Source organism: Saccopteryx leptura, chromosome 7, assembly GCF_036850995.1.
Source record: "Saccopteryx leptura isolate mSacLep1 chromosome 7, mSacLep1_pri_phased_curated, whole genome shotgun sequence".
NCBI lineage: Eukaryota > Metazoa > Chordata > Mammalia > Chiroptera > Emballonuridae > Saccopteryx > Saccopteryx leptura.
The window spans coordinates 44,240,658-44,261,682 of record NC_089509.1 but is presented as its reverse complement, the minus strand read 5'-3'; the positions used below and the strand labels follow the sequence as shown (position 1 = coordinate 44,261,682).

General features: G+C 42.2%; 1 protein-coding gene across 4 annotated transcripts in view; it reads right to left on the bottom strand.

Annotated features, from left to right (window-relative positions):
- TANC1 (tetratricopeptide repeat, ankyrin repeat and coiled-coil containing 1) overlaps positions 1 to 4,494 on the bottom strand; it is a 261,224-nt gene extending 256,730 nt beyond the window's left edge. For all 4 annotated transcript variants that reach the window (XM_066346733.1, XM_066346736.1, XM_066346734.1 and 1 more), the window contains exon 1: positions 4,345 to 4,494. The gene's annotated coding sequence lies outside the window, so the exon portion shown is untranslated. The remainder of the gene's footprint in view (positions 1 to 4,344) is intronic.
- Between the last annotated feature and the right edge of the window lie 16,531 nt (positions 4,495 to 21,025).

The window sequence follows — 21,025 nt, the reverse complement described above, 5'->3', positions numbered from 1 at the left end:
ACCTACTACTTCTTTACCATTAAATCAATAGTCCTATAAGGGAGGAATTTATTTAGAACAGAAAGTGATGCAAAATTAGATTTATCCAGAAATCAGTAAAAAGAACCCAAGAAGGATGACACCAAAAAAGGGACATCCATCTAGGCTTTGTAAATTAAGCTGAGAGATACCAAGATGAAAGGCAAATGACATGTTCATTTCTTATTTTTAAAAAGATGTACAGATTTGAGAAGTGATTTCCTTAAAAATGCTGTCTGGGGTACTAGTCCGGAGTATAAATCACACTATACCCTGAAGCCTACTTAATAGAAAAGAAGTTGAGAATAAACAAATGGTAAGTTTGAGGTTTGCGAATTTCTGAACTCCCTGAAGGGAGAAGGTTTTATTACCATTATTAGTGAACTGTTTTTAATCTCTGACATCAAAGCATAGATGTTAACCCTGGGGTTCTGAAACCAGAATAACCCATAAATGAAATACTGTGAGAAACTGCCACACATTAACATTAGTCTGTCTGTTAGGTTTCAGCCAATTCACTGGTGACTCCCTGAATAAAGAGAGGTGTGGAGGAGGAACAGGGGAGAATCAGAGGACCTAGGTTCAAGTTCAACCCATCCACTTATAAATAATAGTGAGCAAACTGATCTGACCTGCCCCACCTCAATTTATTTAACTGCAAGTTCAGGGACAAAATATGCAAATTAAACCCTTTATAAACCCCAAAGCACTGTTCTAATATTATAGAACTGATTCCAGAATGCCTGCATTTCTCAAAGTCTTGGAGAGTTATAGAACTTTAGGGTTGAAAGGTCATTGCATTTTAGGGATGATAATGATGAAAAAATCAAGGCCCAGAAAAGTTTAAGAGTTTTCTACCAAAAACACTTTTGTATGAGGGGAGGGTGTCCTAGTTTTTCTACCACTGAAATACACATTTAAACAGTACAAATGAAACTATCCAGCCCTGGCTGGTGGCTCAGTGGACAGAGCATCAGCAAGGTGTATAGATGTCCCAAGTTCAATTCCTAGTAAGAGCACACAAGAGAAGGGAACATCTGCTTATCTCCCCTTCCTGCTCCCCCTCCCTTAGCCAATGGTTTGACTGGTTCGAGCCTCGCCCCAGGCATTGAGGTTAGTTTGGTTGGTCCCAGTGTGTCAGCCTCAGGTGCTGAGAATAGGTCAGTTGATCTAAGCATTGGCCCTAGCCAGGCATTGCCAGGTGGATCCCAGTCTGGGCACTATCTCCACTCTTCTTCCTTAGAAAAAAAAAAACTATCCTAGAATGAAAATCCCTCCCCAGATACAGTATGTATGTATGTATGTATGTATGTATGTACACATACACATACACATACAATCCCCACATTATGATGGTTCACCTTATAATTTTTTTGACTTTATAATGGTGTAAAAGTGATACACATAATAAATTACATGAGATATTCAGCACTTTATTATAAAGTAGGCTCTGTGTTAGATGATTTTACCAACTATAGGCTAACGTAAGTGTTCTGAGCACACTTAAGGTAGGCTAGGCTCAGCTATGATATTCATGCTCAATAGGTTAGAAATGTTAAATACATTTTCAACTTGTGATATTGTCAAATTATGGTGGATTTATCAGGATGTAATCCTATTATAAAGTCAAACAGTGTCTCTTTATCTGTATGAATCCTCTGCTTTATTTTGCTTTTGTAAAATTTACTCTTATAACTTAAAAGTTAAACTAAACTTTTCATCACAAAGATAAAAATAAAGCCAGTTCTCTAGCTATGAGACTCACTTTCAATCCAACCCAGACAAAACCTTAACAATTGGGTTAGAAATGTCTAATGGCTATGTCACCATAACATTAACCTCCAGCTGCATTGGCAGGCATCATTATAATGTGGATTACAGTTCTATCAGTCCAGAGATACTGGTTTTAATGTTCCCTGGGAGATCAAGAATTAAGCAGCAACTTAGAAGATGATATTGCCTAAAAATGGACAATTTAATGGAGATAATTCCATTATCTTTAAAAGTGTGCCCTCAATCACCCAGTATCAAAAACCCACTATGGCACCAAAGAAACTTTGGTTAAAGAGACAAAATGTCCTTATTTTCTATAAGCTGTTATGGGAAGCAAAAAAAAGCTAACTATGAATCAGCTATGTTTTAGTTCCACGGTGGACATAAATTACAATAATTTGGACATTTTCGTGGCTAAACCAAGAAAGCAGGAAAGCCAGAGTTTCCAAGTCCCTGCAGAAGTTAAGTTTGCAGCAACCCAACTGAAAGACAAGACCATGAAAAGTGACCTTAAACTTATTTCTGGACTTTCCTGACGCCACTAAAATCGATGACACTATTTCCCATCCTTTATTGTCAAATCACAACAGTCCGGAAGCCTGGACTGAGTTCAGCTGGCAGGTAACAGGAGCAAGCCTAGGAGGAAGTCCTGAAGGATGTCAGATACCGTGTTTCCTTTCTCCTGCATACTTTTCATCTTAACACCATCAGGATATATTTACCATGCAGTCTGACTGACAACCACCAAGAGTTCTGACTGACACAACTTTGCAGAAACTGGCATACTGTAGGGGAAGGTCCCTTATGAGTTCCTTAAGTAGCTTAGATGAGTAAAAATTCATACTACTACTGTAACAAACGTGTCTCAGTGGTTCATAAATTCTTTCATTCCCAGCAACCAAGAAGCAGCTGTTAAAATCCAGGAATCTTCCTAGTAGTAGATCTGAAATACCACCAAGCTAGCCAGAGAAGCTTCAGAACTACTCAACTACAATTTTCTCCTTCCCATCCCACCCTTGCCCCCCATCGCAGGAGTGCCAGCCTGGCAGAAATAAAGATGACCCAGGAGAGAAAAAAGAGAGAAGGAGCAGCCGATCTGGTGAAAGAGATGCAGGCTCCCTTCACTTCCTCTACAAAGAAATACCAACTCTCCTACCAACTAACAAGGTTTCTCCTTTCCTCTGCTATCCCCCACCACCACCCGCTCCCCCTCCAAACACATTAGAAACTTCTGCAGTCTGGTGGTATGCTATTTCCAGAGTTAGCGACCTCGGCAGTCCTAAGCCCTTTTCTCAAAGATCTGAACCAGGCACTTCCGTTCTGTGCCAGGGTTGGAGGCCCATCCCACGAGAAGATTCAGCTTCCCTTTTACCTTGTAACCCGCCCAGACGGCGCTGCAACTCGGGTCAAGTTCAAGATGAAGGTGCCCTCCTAATCGCCCCGAGTTACCTCTAACAGGGAACAGCACTACCGTGATGATTCTCATCACTGCAGGCACGGGGACCTGGGGTTGCCAAGAGTGAGCTGGAGGGGAAGGCTGTGTCTGAACTCCGAGTCCTCCGACCCCTGGCTTCGGCGCCGTGTTTCTACCTGGCCACCGCCGCATTTCCTCTCGGAGCCTTATACAGTAAGTAAGTTCTGAGAACGCGGGTGCAGAGACGCTTCTGTCTGCAAACACAACACACAATGCCTAGGCTTCCTTCCTCGCCAGCCATTGCGGAAAGCTGCCGCACCAAAGCGGGGAGCCCGCACACCCCAGCACTGTGCGCCTGCACCCCAAAGTCCTTCAGGAAGAGGGTGCACCCTGACATAAGTACCACCAAAGTGACCACTCTCCACTCTCCACAGAACAGGGATAGTCACAATCCTGATACAATTCTCGTCTTTTTCAGTCCCCCTCAATGTTCAATCCTACCTAGCTCATCACCACCACCCCATCCCACCCCGAAAAAGAACCGTGGATATGCTCATTTCAGTGTTCTTGGAAGCGAAGCAATAGACTTGAAGCCCAGACGGGGGCATTACGACACCACCCCTCTCTGGCTTAAGTTCCCCCAGCAACTTCGCGACCCGCGCTCCCCTACACTCCGGGGGCACCCTGAACCCCGCGGTTCCAGGCGTGCCTCTCCCCCGCCTCCTCTGCCCCAGGTACCAGGCGCAGCCCAGGCCTTTGCCAAGCCCAAGGGCTACAGAGAGGCCGGGTAGAGATGGTCCCGAAACCGACGCGTTCCCGGTGCCCCCGAGCCCCAGCTCCGCTGGGGGCCAGTTCGGTCCGGCGCGGAAGGGATGGCGAAAGGAAGGCGCAGACTCTCCAGAGCCTCCAGCACCAAGGCCCGGGGTGCACAACATGTCCGTGCCTATCCCCGGAAAGCTCCCGGGTGTGCCCAGTGTGTATGGGGGGGGGGCAGGCTATAGAAACTTTCCCACATACCTTTCCGCTCTCCCTATCACCCTCTCCTCCTCCCCGGACCCTCTCCTTCCCTCTGCACCGCCGCAACTGGCCCTGCCCGCACGCTCGGAGGCCCGCGGCGGCGCCCGGGCAGCTAGAGTTACCTGCCGGGAAAGTTTCCAGCTCTTCGAAGCGATTCCCCACCCCCGGGCCGGGCCTCGGGGCGCGGTCAGCTCGGCGCTCCTCCGCTGCCTCTCCTCCGGCTTCCGAGGCTGCCGCTGCTCCCGCAGCTGCCACCACGAAGGCTGCGATCCGCCCGTCCCCCCGCCTCGCACGGCCCACACCCGGGCCTCATTGGCAGCCCGAATCCCCGCCCTTGCGCGTGTTCCCGAAGGCACCTTCCTCTCGCGCGCCCGCCCGGGCCGCGCCTCCCGCGCTCCTCCCCGCCCGGGGCTGCGGCGGCTCCCGGGACCCGCTGGGACGCTGCGCGCGAACTTTCCGCCGGTCGCGGGCGCAGCGCTTCCCCGCCCCACCTCTCCCTGCCTGGTCCCTAGCTGTCCCTAAGGGGGCTAGTCCCTCGGGGCTGAGCCTGTGCCCACCCAGGACTGGAGCAACATGGATGATAGTTGTTTTCGTTTTTTTTTTTCAGTCTCTTTAAAATCAGTGAAATGACAGGGCCTCCCCTCCTTGCTTCTTTTTGAAAACAACTGTGGAGGACATATGGGAGCAATTAACCAAGCTGAAGTTTTGGTGAATACTTTAGGGTGACTTGTGTCTTGAATTTTCTCTGCCTCACTTTCTCTCTCTCTCTCTCCCTCTCTCCACTCCTCCTCTCTCCCTCCCTCCACACACACTTTCTAGAGCAAGAATGAACTCAAGGAGATGGAAGGTGTAGGGGGTGCATTTCCCTGCTGGCTTTTTCTTTCCTGAAAGCGAATTAGTGATGTTCAGGGAGCGGAGATGGCCTGGGCAGCCCCGGGCCGGGCGTCTGCAGCCTCCTCTGACGGTGCTACATCCACCGAGGGCCAACGACGTGCTTCTCTGGAAGGGAAGAGGTGGTATGGATGCGGGAGAAACACAAAGATGCTATTATTGTTTTTGGTTAGTTGCTAAATGGTATTACCGAGTTCCCAAAATGTTTTGTTATTCCCAGCAGAGCGAAAGTTGGGACAGGGCCTGCGGATTCAGGAGTCCTGGGTTTACCGGCTTCACCCAGGAATCCTAGGCAGCCATTTCAGGCTGGGGATCAGCCCACTCCCTACCCAAAACCATTTAAACCGGCCTCGGTAGCGGTAGCGAATGATCAACCCGGACTGCTGCTGCCTTATGTGGCCTGCGGGAATTGTGCACAGGTCACCCCAATCATGTGTCTGGAGCAAGGAATACAGAAGTTGCTGTAAATGGATTTATTGGCAACCTCTAACCTTGCTGTGGCAAACCTGCCTTTAAAGACAACTGTTTTAAACAAGTTCCCCCATAAAAACTTCAACCTCACGCAGAGCTTCCCAATATAAAGATATCTGGGGAAGGGACTGTCCATATTTAAAGTTCTTATGAAAGGGGAAAAAAGCAAAATGCCACAAAATCGCTCTACATAAATAAAAGATGACTGAAATTTGCTGGGTTTTCCACCCATGGTCTCAAAGGCCGGATTATTACTGAGCTGATATTTGAGTGGTAGGCGTTATCAGCAGCCTTGAAGTTTTTCTGCAGCAAAGAAGAATATGAATATTTAAAATAAAATATAAACTTATTAAACCTACAAAGCTATTGACTTATTTCTTCACTCTGAAATGTCTTGTGTTGCTGAAAAACATAGTAGTATGCTTTATTTAATTTCTCTTGAAACAAAATGCATAGAAGTTACCAATCTTTCAACAACAGATGAAAAAGCCAGTCCACAACCTCAATAATAAAAGAACGACACAAACAACAAAGCTCCACAGTGTTTAAACTGAAATATTAAGATATAAAAGAAACGATCATAGAGTAATAAACTAGTACAATTCCCTATCTCATACTTCTTTATAATGGGTGAAATGTATAGTGGATAAAATATGTAATTTGCATCATATTCTGTCTTTGGCTCTTCTAAGCTACATTGTCCAAGTTTTTGATGGAATTGCTTTGTTAAATTGGGCTTTGAAGACGATGAAATTTATCCCCCCCCCCCCATCCTCAGAGCTCCCTAAATACCAAGTAGGAAAATACAAAGTAATCATGTTAATTACCGCATCGTCTTTAGCTTGGTTGAAAAAATTGTGTCTTTATAGTTTCAGAAGTCATAGTCACTAAAGAAGTAACTTCATCACTGCCTAGTTAGGAGTGTTTAACATTCAAAACAGGCATACAACTAGCAATCTGAAATCTGTACACAGAAGGGCCCTGTCTCCCTTTCTTCCTGCAGTGCTTATATAATCCAAACTACATATGTTATTATGCACAATCTGATCTCCAGCTTTAAGCGGCTAACATTACATACAGTATGTCATACTAACAACATCAAAGCCGTCTGAAGCTGTGAGTGAAAATGGTACATTTTATAGAAGGCCAAAAACACATAGTAATAAAAATTCATGGGTAAGGGGAAAAGGGGGATACATTAAGATCAAGTCTGTAAGAAAATATTTGAACATTTCTAAGCATCTAAATATGTCTGTGAAGTATTAGCTGAGCACAGGTTCAAAAAATGAATTTTAATGCTTTTAAAAAATCTGCTTTCTCTTTAAAAAAGAAGATGCTTTTAGTTATTAGGTGATTTATTTGTATTTTTAGGAGTAGGGGAGAACAAGAGTCACCTCTTACTCTTCTTAGGGTATTTCTGCTCATCCCATTCAGTTTGAAAATCTCACTCATTACATTTCTATTGATTCCAACTGAAAAAAAATTAAAAGAGAAATAGCACATGCAATTACATATTGAACATAGTCACCAAATATACATACAATATACTGGGTTCCATTTTTTTTAATTTTCTGTCAGTTTTCTAGCGATGTACCTTTTCTCAGCAGTGTGAAAGAAAACAACAAATAAGAAACTGGTTATTTTACCTCACAACTGACTGCCCAGGGCAATACGCTGAGGAAGGCGTGAGAAAAAAGTGTGGCTTGTGAATGTTAGAATGCTTTTTCCCTTGCTCAGATTCTTAAGCACTTCTATTTTAAATCAAGCCCAAATTAGGTTCATAGCCAGTGTTTATTATGGTATGTGTAGTATAGAATACACAGTGAGAAGTGAAATGTTTAAAACAGTGTAGTAGTTAAATACAAAAACTGAGACAGAACTAAAAAAAATTAAGGCAAGTTAAGAAATCCAGACTCAAAATAATTCAGCCCTCAAATACTTTTCACCTACTTTGGAGGTCCTTTAATGTTTACAGAATTCTGCTTTGACCAATTCAATCTTCCTTTCCCTTTTAACATTTTGGGGAAGAAAAGAATTTTTAAAGACGTGGGGAGTAATGAAATGGGTTATAGTTAGAAATCAGTTGGGAAAAGCAATGAAATTACATACCCTACAAGTTCCTGCATGTGTAATGATCCTTGGTTGCACATGGGTACCCACACCGTGGTCAGAAGTAGACTGATATAGCAAACATCCATCTGCGGATATTGAGAGCCATAGTGGTGCAGTTAGCCAGGCAATTAAAAGAGTCATCTGATAAGACGTATAAACCCCCTTGCAGGTCTAGCATATGACCTGTCAATACTGTAGAAACTCATCAAATAGGGACTAGGCAGTGAATTATTTAAAACAATAAGGAATCCACTGAGGGAAGAAAGGAAGGAGACAGAGTCAGGGTTTATATTTCCTTATAAGAATGTAGGAGTAACTAAAATCCTGGAGCAATCTAGTCTAAGATGGTATGCCATCTGACTAGTATTGTAAAAGATTTAGTCCAATCTTCTGATGATGACATGGTCTCTAAGGGGAAATAGAAATTTGCCATGTTCGGGAAGGGTGAGATAATGCGATCAGGTAGTAATCCCTCCAAAAAACGTTGTTGAGTCTGGCTAAAATGGCTTAAGAAGAAATGTGCCATTTAACTGAGCATAACAAATGCATTTTAACATCGACACTTTGGGAGTGGTGCTTTCCCTTTTCTTAGTGTACAAAAGGCACTGACATAGGAATCATAATACCTAGACTTTAGTTCTGACTTTGGCAGTTGTTTGCAATTCCTGGCAAACCATTTAGACTTTTTTAGCCTTGCGTCCCTCATCTATGAAATAAGGAGGACAGCATAAAACCTCTGCCTCATAGGTTTTGGGGGAAGATTAAATAAAGTAAGGTGAAAAGCATTTAATAAATTAGAAGATACTCTACAGAAGCTAACTTTTAACAGATAAGAAGCTATGTTTTCCTCTCCCTGCTGCGTGGAATCACTTTGGCTGGAATAACAACCTAAAGGCTTGGTTGGAGCAGTCCTGAATGCTCCATTTGCCAAATGTGAAAGGAAGGGAGCCTGAAAGATGATTTAGCAGTAGATAATAACTCCAATTGAGGTCTCAGAGGCTCATAAGGGTAAGTTGGCAGTTCTTGTCTCAAACAGTAGCAGCCAGGACCCATTTACAGAGTTGTATTTTTCTCCAGTGTTAGTGGTAAAGAGGAAAAATTGCAGTCTATAAACATCACATGTGTATTTCATTTTATGTAAATCAACACAAAAAGCCCTAATTACACAATATATTGACTTAAAGAAAATGTCTTCTTTAAAAAATTCTTGCTGAGAGTCTTTGCAATTGCCACTACAATCTTATTTACATTTCTAATTACTGCTCACAAAAATTAAGGTATCAGGAACATGCAGATACTCCAATACTTTCAGCCTTTTTTTTTTTTTTTTTTTGCATTTTTCTGAAGCTGGAAACAGGGAGAGACAGTCAGACAGACTCCCGCATGCGCCCGACCGGGATCCACCAGGCACGCCCACCAGGGGGCGGTGCTCTGCCCACCAGGGGGCGATGCTCTGCCCATCCTGGGTGTCGCCACGTTGCGACCCTCCTGGGCGTCGCCATGTTGCGACCAGAGCCACTCTAGCGCCTGGGGCAGAGGCCACAGAGCCATCCCCAGCGCCCGGGCCATCTTTGCTCCAATGGAGCCTTGGCTGCGGGAGGGGAAGAGAGAGACAGAGAGGAAGGCGCGGCGGAGGGGTGGAGAAGCAAATGGGTGCTTCTCCTATGTGCCCTGGCCGGGAATCGAACCCGGGTCCTCCGCACGCTAGGCCGACGCTCTACCGCTGAGCCAACCGGCCAGGGCTGTATTTTTCTAAAGCTGGAAACTGGGAGGCAGTCAGACTCCCGCATGCACCTGACCGGGATCCACCAGGCATGCCCACCAGGGGGCGATGCTCTGCCCATCTGGGGCGTTCCTCTGTTGCAACCAGAGTCATTCTAGCGCCTGAGGCAGAGGCCACAGAGCCATCCTCAGCTTTGGGCCAACTTTGCTCCAATGAAGCCTTGGCTGCGGGAGGGGAAGAGAGAGACAGAGAGAAAGGAGAGGGGAGGGGTGGAGAAACAGATGGGCGCTTCACCTGTGTGCCCTGCCGGGAATCGAACCCGGGACTCCTGCATGCCAGGCTGACGCTCTACCACGGAGCCAACCGGCCAGGACCCACTTTCAGCCTTTTGTATAGTGCATTTTCACCAATGCATTCATTTGCATAATCAAACAACTTTCTTTGACTTGTTGTTTGCTTTTCTGTTCTTGCTTAATTTTTTAAAAATCAAATGCTTTTTTTATTGCTTCATATTCATTTTGAAATATCCTCTATTTTTTGTGAACAGTATACTAACCATCCTTTCAATTCTGTGAAATAGTACAGATAAATATTAATGAGCTTGAACCCATATGTATGTTTTGTGTAAGATCAAGCACTAGTTCAAACTCTTGCAGCTGCATATTTATTTGAAGAAATAAAGGTTAGAGAATAGCACCTACTAAATGTTTTGGTTTAAGAGAGTGGTGTTGCCTGACCAGGTGGTAGCGCAGTGGATAGAGCGCTGGACTGGGACACAGAAGACTCAGGTTTGAAACATCAAGGTTGCTGGCTTGAGCATGGGCTCACCAGCTTGTGTGTGGGGTTGCTAGCTTGAGTGTGGGATCATAGACATGACCCCACAGTAGCTGGCTTGAGCCCAAGGTCACTGGCTTGAGCAAGGGGTCACTGGCTCTGCTGTAGACCCCCGGTCAAGGCACATATGAGAAAGCAATCAACAAACAACTAAGGTGCTTCAAATATGAGTTGATGCTTCTCATCTCTCTCCCTTCCTGCCTGTCTGTCCCTATCTGTCCCTCTCTCTGTCTCTGTCACACACATACGCACACACACAAAGAGGGTGGAGACATAAATATGGAGAGCCTAGCCAAAAATGGAAACTTTAGTTTTGTTTAAAAATAAGTTTGCTCGTTTTCCTTTAATTATCAGATAACCTAATCCAGAAATGGATGAGGAATACTGATACTACGATGATGATGATAAATTCCTAGAAGGGAGAGGCTTCCCCACTGAAAAGCAATGCAGAATAGACAAAAGCAACTTTAAAGCTAAAATGTGTGTGAAGCAGGATTCTTGCATTTGAAAAAGTATTTTTTTAAAACAGTCTTGGGATTTTAATACAACAATTAGAAGTTCTATCTAGGTCTATTAAAGATCTGAGCATTTCAGATTTGGGGCCAAAATGTTTGAATATAAACTTTTGCTATTTCTTCCTTTTTTGTCATGTCTAAATGTTCCAATGTTTTTAACAGGAGTTATGTCTGCCTAAGAGAAAATAGGGCACTGTGTAATTATCAGGAGAAATTAAACTACTGGGCTTCATTAGAGAAATCGCCTCTTACCTAGAGCATTTGCTCTAAAAACCAGCTACTTAGTAAAGATTGATTTGACTACCTAGTGAGCTGTAGCTAAAGCCTTGTTACCTTTCAGTGAATTCAAAGCTCTTTCTAAGCCTCCTTTTGCTTTTACAGCTAATCTGTTGCCTCTCACTCTTGAAGGTTTTCAGTGCCTTTGAAAAGACCACCTGAAGGGAAGGAGATTACAGATACAATTACAGTAGAAACAGGTGAAAGCAAGATGTCAGAAACCCAACATAAAACAGCACTCACTGGGGGTTAAAATTAGATGGTGTCCTCTTAGGCTTTAATTCTCCACACCCTCATCCTACCCTAGGAGCCTATCGGAATGTCAGAGGTCTAAATCTTGACAACAAATTGGTATATGCAGTTAAAAAATAAATTGTCCTAATAGTTATCTGCTAGGCTACATTTAATTTATTCAAATCAGATGGCATTTAGAGAAACTGGATTATAACACATTGCTGGTATAAATATAAAATGATACAACCACTCTGGAAATTGGTTGGGCAGTTTAAAAAAAAAAAAAAAATATATATATATATATATATATATATATATATATATATATATATATATATGCAACTACCATATGATCCAGGAATTTCACTCTCAGGCATTTATCCCAGCGGAAAGAAGACTTGTGTTCACATAGAAACCTATACTCAAATATTCATAGCAGCTTTATTGGTAATAGCCAAAAAGTGGAAACAATCCAGACATTCTTCAGTAGATGAATGGTCAAACTGTGGTACAGCCATGTTATGGAATACTAGTCAGCAAAAAAAGGGAATAAAATGCACACAATTTGATAGACTATCTAGGGAATTACACTGAATTAAAAAAGCCCATTCTGAAAGGTTACATACTTTAAAATATATTTATATATTATTCTTGAAATAAGAAAATTATAAAAATAGAGGATAGAGTAGTGGCTGCCAAGAGTCAGGGATGGTGTGTGTGTGGGGGGGGAGCTATAAAAGGACAACAGAAGAGATTCTTATAGTGATGGAAGTGCTCTGCTTCTACTGTGTCAAAGCCATTTTCCTTGTGGTAGTGTACTAAAGTTTTGCAAGATATTCCCATTTGCGGTCAAATGGGTAAAGAGTGTAAGAGAGCTCTGTTGCATTATTATCAACAATGATCTCAAAACAAAATGTTTATTATTAAAAAGTAAAGTGGAAAGGCCCTGGCTGGTTGGCTCAGTGGTAGAGCGTCGGCCTGGCGTGTGGATGTCCCAGGTACCGTTCCCAGTCAGGGCACACAGGAGAAGTGACCATCTGCTTCTCCACCACGCCCCCTTTTCTCTCTCTCTGTCTCTCTCTCGCTCTTCCCCTCTTGCAGCCATGGCTGGATTGGGGCAGGTTGGCCCTGGGCACTGAGGATGACTCTAAGCCCCTGATGGGCAGAGCATCACCCCCTAGTGTGCTTGCCAGCTGGAGCCCAGTTGGGGCGCATGCAGGAGTCTGTTTCTGTGCCTCTCCTCTCACGGAATTAGATAATAAATAAATAAGGTGGGGAAAAATATTCAGGAACCGAAAACCAAAATAACAGATAAAATGGCCATTTTTTTAAAAAAGGTCTTGTGTATCATCTCTTAGAATGACAAACATATCAAAAGCAAAGACTGTCTCCAGATGTTAAAACATAACATCCAGAGTCCCTTGGAAAGAATGATTTGTACAATAAATACACTGACAACTAAATGACAGAGTGGCTTAAAAGCTGATCATATCACTATGACAGCTCTTTCTGCTAGAAAATGAGCTCCATAAGGACAAGGAACATGTTGCATGATTGAATGAATACAAATTGTGCAGTTTTCCCCAGTTATCTATTGCTGTGGATCAAACCACCCCCAAATCAGTATCTTTATATAAAAATGATTGAGAGTTTGACTGGGCTCAGCTAGATAATTCTCACTCAGGATACCTCATGCAGGTATAGTCAGAATGTGGCTCTGTTGGAGACCAGCACCTGGACCTAAAAGACCCAGAAAGGCTGGCGCTCCTTAAGTATCTCTCTATTTCCATGTGGTTTCTCCATTAGATGGCCCCAGCATAGCCAAAACCTCTTACGTGGCAGCTGAGGGTTCCCAGGAGCAAAGGGAGTTCCCAAGAGCAACGACAGGAACTGCGTGGCCTTATCTAACCTACACTCAGAAGTCACACAGCAACCTTTCATGCTCTTGTTGAGAGTTTCCATGTTGTAATAGAAAGACCTTGGGCTTCAGAGGCAGGCAGACCTGCATTTGTAGCCCAGTTCTCCCTTTCTAAGCTATGAGCCTTGGGCAAAGTGATTTAACCTCTTTGCAACCCAAAGTGAAACTTATCTTAATAACTGGCATCAAAATTTCCTAGATGGTCTTTAACGAGAAAATATTCATTGGGTTTGGAGGCGAGACCCTTGATCCTAAGTATGAGTTAAGTGGGCAAGGGCCAGACTTCTCTGAGCATGACAAGAAGAGGAATTTGTATTTGCTGCTGAAAGGAGGTAAGAGGACACTGTAAGACAGCAAAAGTTACAAAGCACTGTGTCTGAAGGGCTGCCCTTACCAGAGAAGCTCCCCGCAATGGGTGGCTAAAGGACAGTTTAAGAATGAGAGTGCCTTTTATTAAATTTGAAGGTATTTGTGGTAATATGTGGCTTCTCTGTGTCGTTCTGTGCCATTTTCCGTCCCTCTGCAGTTAACATGAGTTATACTTTTTTTTTTTCTTGTGAGAAAAAAAGAGAGAGAGAGGCAGGGAGAGAGATGAGAAGCATCAACTCATAGTCCGTCACTTGAGTTGTTTATTGATTGCTTCTCATACATGCCTTGCCGGGGGTGGGTGGGGGGAGGGGGACTCAAGCTGAGCCAGTGACCCCACACTCAAGCTGGTGACCTTGGGGTTTCAAACCTGGGTCCTCAGTGTCCCGGGTCCATGCTCTATCCACCACACCACCACCAGTCAGGCCACTTTTAATAACAATTATTGTAATTACTTTTCAATGTAATGCTACATAGTAGATAATAAATGGTAACAGGTATTATAGTTACTAATCAAAAACTCAAATTTACATATCTTAATAAAAATGACTTATTATTACTTGATATACTAGTTAACTAGAATCCAAGAAAATTTAGATTAAAGAGCTTTCCAATAACGGGGTGTTATTTTGGCTCACTTAAGTGGCAAGGCCACAGGTAGAGCAAGCTTCACAATCGGATGATCCAACAACTCAACAATATCACCAAAGATCCGTTTTCTTTCCAGCTCCTGCTCAGCTATATATAACATCAGTTTCATCCTTTAGCTTAATGCTGATTCCCCTTGAGAATCAAACATGGCTGCCAGCTGCAAATGGATTATGTTCTTGTGTTTACATCCAGTAGAAGAGAATGCCATTCCTATTACAACATTCTAAGGCAGAGTCCTGAAATTTGCCTTGAAGGTGATTGGTTTGCCTTGATATGTACGGACTACAACAGGAAAGGATACATTCCCAAATGAATATCTAATTAGGCAAAAGCAAACCAATAAATATTCACCACAATGGGCAAATTAGAGTTACAGACAAAAGTCCTCCAAATGTGAACAATATGAAGGAGAAATAATCAAGGGGACCTTTGGTGATTTTTACCACAATTAGGGGGAAAAAACTCTGTTGGAAACCACAGATATAATAAGAAGCAAATTAAAGGGAGCAGGACATGATAATAGATTGAAAATGAAATAAGAAGGACTAGAAGGAAAAAAACACGTAGGCAAAGATAAATTAATTGCAAGAGTCTTGGCTCAATAAGAAACTAATGGTTTTTTCCCTCTTGAACATAAATGACACAGAGGCCTAATTATAAGGCTTATTAGAGTCATCAGCAAAATGGAAAAGAACAGAACAGAACAACTTGTAATAAATCTCACCTAAAAAAAGTTGGGAACAAATACTAAATAGTAGATGGAGACAGTGAAGGAGTATCTGAAACTCAATTATCTAAAGTCAATATTTATGTGATTTTTTTTCTCTTTTAATGTATAAATACTTTAAATGCTGCAAATGAAATAAAGAAAAAATAGTGTTTAACAATAAGCATTGAAATTATATAATATTTATATTAGTTTTCCATCACTGCTGCCACAAAATGCAACAAACTTTGTGGCCTATAACACAGAAGTTTATTTTCTCACATTCTAGAGGACAGAACAAAATCCAGATGTCAGCAGGGTGATGCTCTCTGCTCCCTCTGAATGCTCAGAGAGAGAAGCCATCCTTACCTTCCCAGCTTCTGATGACTCCAAGCACTTCTTGACTCATGGGTGCAGAATTCCTGCTTCTGCCTCCATCTTCCCATGGCATTCTCCTCCCTTGGGTCCTCACCTTCCCCTCTTCTTTCTGTCTCAAATCTCTCTCTCTGCTTTTCTCTTATAAGGACACTTATTGCTAAATTTAGGGATACCCTACCCAGATAAACTAAGATGATCTAATCCCCAAACCCTTAATTTAATTATACCTACAGAGAGCCTATTTCTAAATAAGTAGCCTTCACAGGTTCCAAGTATTTGAACAGGGGCATATCTTCTGGTGGACCACCACTCAACCCACACAATATTTGTTAAAACAGAAAAATAAGCTAACAAAATTGAATAAAGATCTTAAGTCTAGATCTAAATTTACAAACCAGTTACATTAACTAATGAAATGTTTATGGTTTTATTTTTTTATTTTTTTTGTTTAATACAAGTAATTTGATATATTGAAATAATGTACACAAATGTTACCATGTAGAAATTTTTATCATTACCCTTAAAAATATGCAGTTAAATTGATGAGAAATGGATAAAATGTTTTCAGTTAAGAAAACCCATTTCTGCCTGACTGGTAGTGGCACAGTGGATAGAGTATCCATCTGGGATGCTGAGGTTCCAGGTTGGAAATCCTGAGGCCGTCGCTTGAGTGTGGGCTCATCCGGCTTGAGCATGGAGTTAACTGGTTTGAGCATGGGATTATCAAAATGATCCCATGGTTGCTGGCTTGAGCCCAAAGGTTGCTAGTTTGAAGCCCAAGGTCACTGGCTTGAGGCCAAGGTCACAAGGGGTCACCGACTCAACTAAACTCTGCCCCACCCTTCCCCATCAAGGCACGTATGAGAAGCAATCAATGAACAACTAAAGTGCCACAACTAAGAATTGATGCTACTCATCTCTCTCTACCTTCTGGTGTGTTTGTCTCTTTGTCTCTCTTTCTTATGCACACAATAAAAAAAAAGGGAAAAAAAAGAAAAGAAAATCTGTTTCCCTAATAGTTTTTAAAAGTGCAAAATTGGACTTTGGGGAGGCATTATACTCATATTACGCTAATAAAATATATATTAGACTTATAAGACCCAGCTTATAAGTCAGAGTCTAGTCAGGAAAATAGAAACCAAGCTAGGTATTTCAAAGAGAGAGCATTTAATAAAGGAAACTATATTGTTGGGAGAGCTAAAAGCAGTGGTGGGATTCAAATAATTTAACAATTGGTTCTCTGCCCTAATGACCAAAAAAACCCAAACCAACAAACAACTTATATACCAAAAGGTATATTATTTCATTCATTATACTTAAGTAAGAATAAAAGAGGTACACAAAACTAGATTATTTTATAAGAAAGAGTTTTAAAATATTAATGAAAAATATTAAATAATACCTGACTAAAAACAATAAAGTTGTTATTTAAGATATTTCCATATTGCTTTATTTTAAATTTTTCGACAGACAGAGAGAGGGACAGATGGGGACAAACAGACAGAAAGGGAGAGAGATGAGAAGCATAAATTCTTTGTTATGGCTCCTTAGTTGTTCACTGATTGCTTTCTCATATAATGCCTTGTTGGGGGAGGGACAGGATACAGCAGAGTGAGTGACCCCTTGCTCAAGCCAGTGACCATGGTTGGGCTCAAGCCAGAGACACTGAGTTCAAGCTGGTGAGCCTGTGTTCAAGCCAGCGACCTCAGGGTTTCGAACCTGGGTCCTCCGTGTCCCAGTCTGACACTCTATCCATTGTGCCACCGCCTGGTCACGAAATGAACATCACAACAGGCACTTAGAATACGCTGCTGCACAGATGAACATTAAAAAAGAGTAAGGGATGTAAATTTGTGATTTCCACACTGGGCAGCTGCCCAGGCGCCCAGCTTAGAGAGAACCCTGATTACAAGTGCCATTTTAACCAGCGGTTCGCTGAACTCGATAGGTTCTACCGAACCGGTACAAACCAGCTGAATCCCACCACTGGCTGAAAGGTCAAAAAAGGGAAGGTAGGTAACCCTGCGGTTAGTAAACAGAAAGACTGAAGGCAGCTGAGGGAACCTAAAGGAGGAGGACACACTACAACGGGACAGAACCACGCTTTTTACTTGTCACTGGGAGTGCTAAACAGGACCCTGGGGACACAGGGGAAGAGGACCCAGAAGTGAAATCATTCCTGGAGATATTGCCAGGAAGCAGAAAGATAGCAAACTATGACTTCTCCCATCTTTCCTTCAAATGCCTTCAAATTTTCTGCCGGCATCGTCTATCAGAACCTAACAGGAAGCAGCTAGAAACGAAGCCTGGGACACGTGGTTTGCAGCCTCCTACCCCCGCCAGCGTTTCGAAGCAGATTAGAGAAGGGTTGATGTGGAGCTAAGAGTCAACAGGTAAGTAATTAGCAATGATGTAGGAAAGCAGGTATATTTCTACATTATTGATGACACTGTAAGTTGGAACACCAAGATAAGTAACTCTTCATACGCACTGACTAAATAATGCCATTTTGGGGAACCTGATGGAAAAAAATAACCTAAAGGCAGCAAAGAAATAAAGAATTTATATAAAGATGTTGGAAGTGGCAGCATGTATAATAGCAAAACCATGAAAACAGCCCCATATGCTCAATAAGAGAGAGACTATTAAGCAAGCCATGCGGATTGACATGATAAAATACTCAAAAGCTTTAAAGAAAAAAATATATATTTCAAATAAGTACGAAAATGTTCATATGAAATAAATTTACATGAAGAAAGTAGAATCCAGAATGTCTACTGCAATAATACAATTGTGTAAAAATGTATGGAAGTATATGAACAGAGATCAGGGAGAAAGTGATGTAACTGGTTTAGAACTTAATGCTTTTCAGGTGTCTTTTCTTCTATAAATTTGCTGAAGTTCTTAATTTAAAAAGAAAAGTAAATGAGTCTTTAATTTTACTTTTAGATTCCAAACCAACTAAAAACTATGTGTTTCATGTTAAGCTGCTTTAAAGAAGAAAACCAACACACACACACACACACACACACACACACACACTCACACACTCTACAACCGCCTAACCATTCCCACCATAGCACTTTTTACAGCTCTGGCATTAATCACTGCCATGGCCCGAGGCCAGTGTCCCACTGGTCGAGAGATTTTATTTTACAACCTGAAAACACTGGCTGGCTCCCAGAGCCTCTGCTCTCCTGCCCTAAGCTCAGCCTTCCTTCTCTTTGCTATACTTCACTTATTTTACTATGGGCTAGGCGCTGTTAAAGTTAACTACAGCAATGAATGAAGATAACAAGGTGAATACAACACACACACACACACACACACACACACACACACACAGAGCATTTTAGTGACTGTTGAATTTGTGTAAATATTTGTTGTTTCAAAACAATCATGTTCTTTTCTCGAACCTGAAGTTCCTTATACCTTGCTGAAACAAAACTCCCTAAACCCAGAGGGCAGAAAGGCTGGCCCTTTAATTCATCCCTTCCCCAGATCATGATGTGCCAGGTTTTTTGGACTCCTGAACTCTGCCTCATTAGCAGGCTCATACAGATGCTTGTCACAGCTGCCTCAAGACTACTCCGAGTCTGAGAGTATGTGGTCACAGCAGGGAAAGTATTACAGTATTGACTGCCTCCCACAGGGACCTGCAGGCAGAGTGCCTGAGAGACCTTTGCCATGCCCTGGCTTGGCTCTCTGTGTGACTGATTAAGCAGTTCGAGGAAAACCAAGCTCCCAACTTGATCAGCTTTCTGCCTTTTGTGAGGACTTGAGAATCATCTTCCAAAGGGTGCCTAGCTTCACATTCTGGCTTCACCACCTACCATCTGTGTAACCTTAGGTTTCCTAGTATATAAAATGCGTAATGCCTCAGTTTCCTAATGTAAAAGATGAGGGGGGGAACAGTAACCAGTTTTGTTGCAAAGATCTGGGATAATGCTCTTAAAACTTAAATGAGGATATTGTTAGTTATCTACTCAAGAGTCATTCTAGCTTTCTTTTTTATTAACAGAAACACGATTTTGTTTGGGGTAGCAATGTGTCAGTGTCCCTCCATAGACTCCCTACCTATGGCAACCATGTAATTTTGCTCTATAAGGAGGGGCTTCCAGGAAAGCGATAGGTTCTGATAAAAAGGCGGGGGGAGGGCTGGGAGTACAGAACTAGCCAGGACATATATTTTGCCCCTTGCCCTTCCTTTTTCATTCTGCATAGCATGGAGATACCTGGAAGAAAAACAGCCATCTTTCAGTTAAGAACAAAAGCCACAGGCAAAGGATGGTAGGTTAGGAGGCTAGGAAAAACCTGGGTCCTTGTTGACTTTCTCCAGCAGCTGTGCCAGGGAGTGGACTACCTACCACCAGACTTCTTGTTGCATGAAAAAAAATTAACTTCATTGGCTAAGCCGCTGTAGTCAGGGTTCTGTTACATGCAGCTGAATACAGTTCTGATCTAAGCAGTCAGCATATGGCCTGCCAATATTATTACCTTAGTAAAGGTCACCTTTCATTTTTCTACAAAGCATCATGATGATAAGTCAAATGTCACTGCACTGAGCATTAAGAGAGGTTTACAATTATTGTTCTAAAATTTAGTTATGGAAAATAATGCATAAAAGTATCCATTATCAACTAGGACTGGTAACATTCTCAGTATTCAGAGACACTGGTGTAATAACATTTTTTTTTTGGTGTAATAACATTTTAAAAAATAAAATTCAGTATTCTGTTGTGGTTTTGTTGTTATTGTTATTGCTGCTGCTGGGTTATACTCAACTACCTCTCTAAGAAAATGATTTTATATTGCCTGACCGGGCGGTGGCGCAGTGGATAGAGCATCAGACTGGGATGTGGAGGACCCAGGTTCGAGACCCCGAGGTCACCAGCTTGAGCGCAGGCTCATCTGGTTTGAGCAAGACTCACCAGCTTGAGCCCAAGGTCGCTGGCTCGAGCAAGGGGTCACTCGATCTGCTGTAGTCCCCCGGGTCAAGGCACATATGAGAAATCAATCAATGAACAACTAAGGAACCGCAATGAAGAATTGATGTTTCTCATCTGTCTCCGTTCCTGTCTGTCTGTCCCTATCTGTCTCCTTCTCTGACTCTCTCAGTCTCTGCCACACACACACAAAAAAACACACACGCACAAAAAAAACACACACAAAAGAAAATGATTTTATTGATAAATCTAGTAAATTTTTGAGAGGGAAGGGAATAGTACATTTACATATTTTTACAAAGTTTAACTTTTTTTCAAACTCAAATGTTACTTGGTAAACAGAAATGCTCATTTCCAAGAGGTACTTTATTTTTATTTATAAATATGATAATTAGTTTTTCTGGAACTCAAGAATATTTTAATGTTTTGTAAGTAAGAACGAGGAGGTAGGGAGAAGAGAATGTGGTTGATTCACATAAGAGTAAATCTGAAATACTTAAAAACCTGAGGAGATTTCTTCAGTTTTTCCCAAGGGTCAGTATAGGACACCATGAATAGCTTGTCCTCACATCTCTTTCCCCACTTGGATTGAAACATGGATCCATCCTCAACAACAGAAAACCTTCAATCTGCAAATAAAACTTCACTATGTGACCAGATATCAGAAAACCTATCTGATGCCTCCACAGTCCACTAAATAATTTGTGTTCTTCTTCCCTCTGTTTTTATACTTTGTTGTTCAAGGAGAGGAAAACAACAGGATAGGCTGGGCTAGGCTGCAG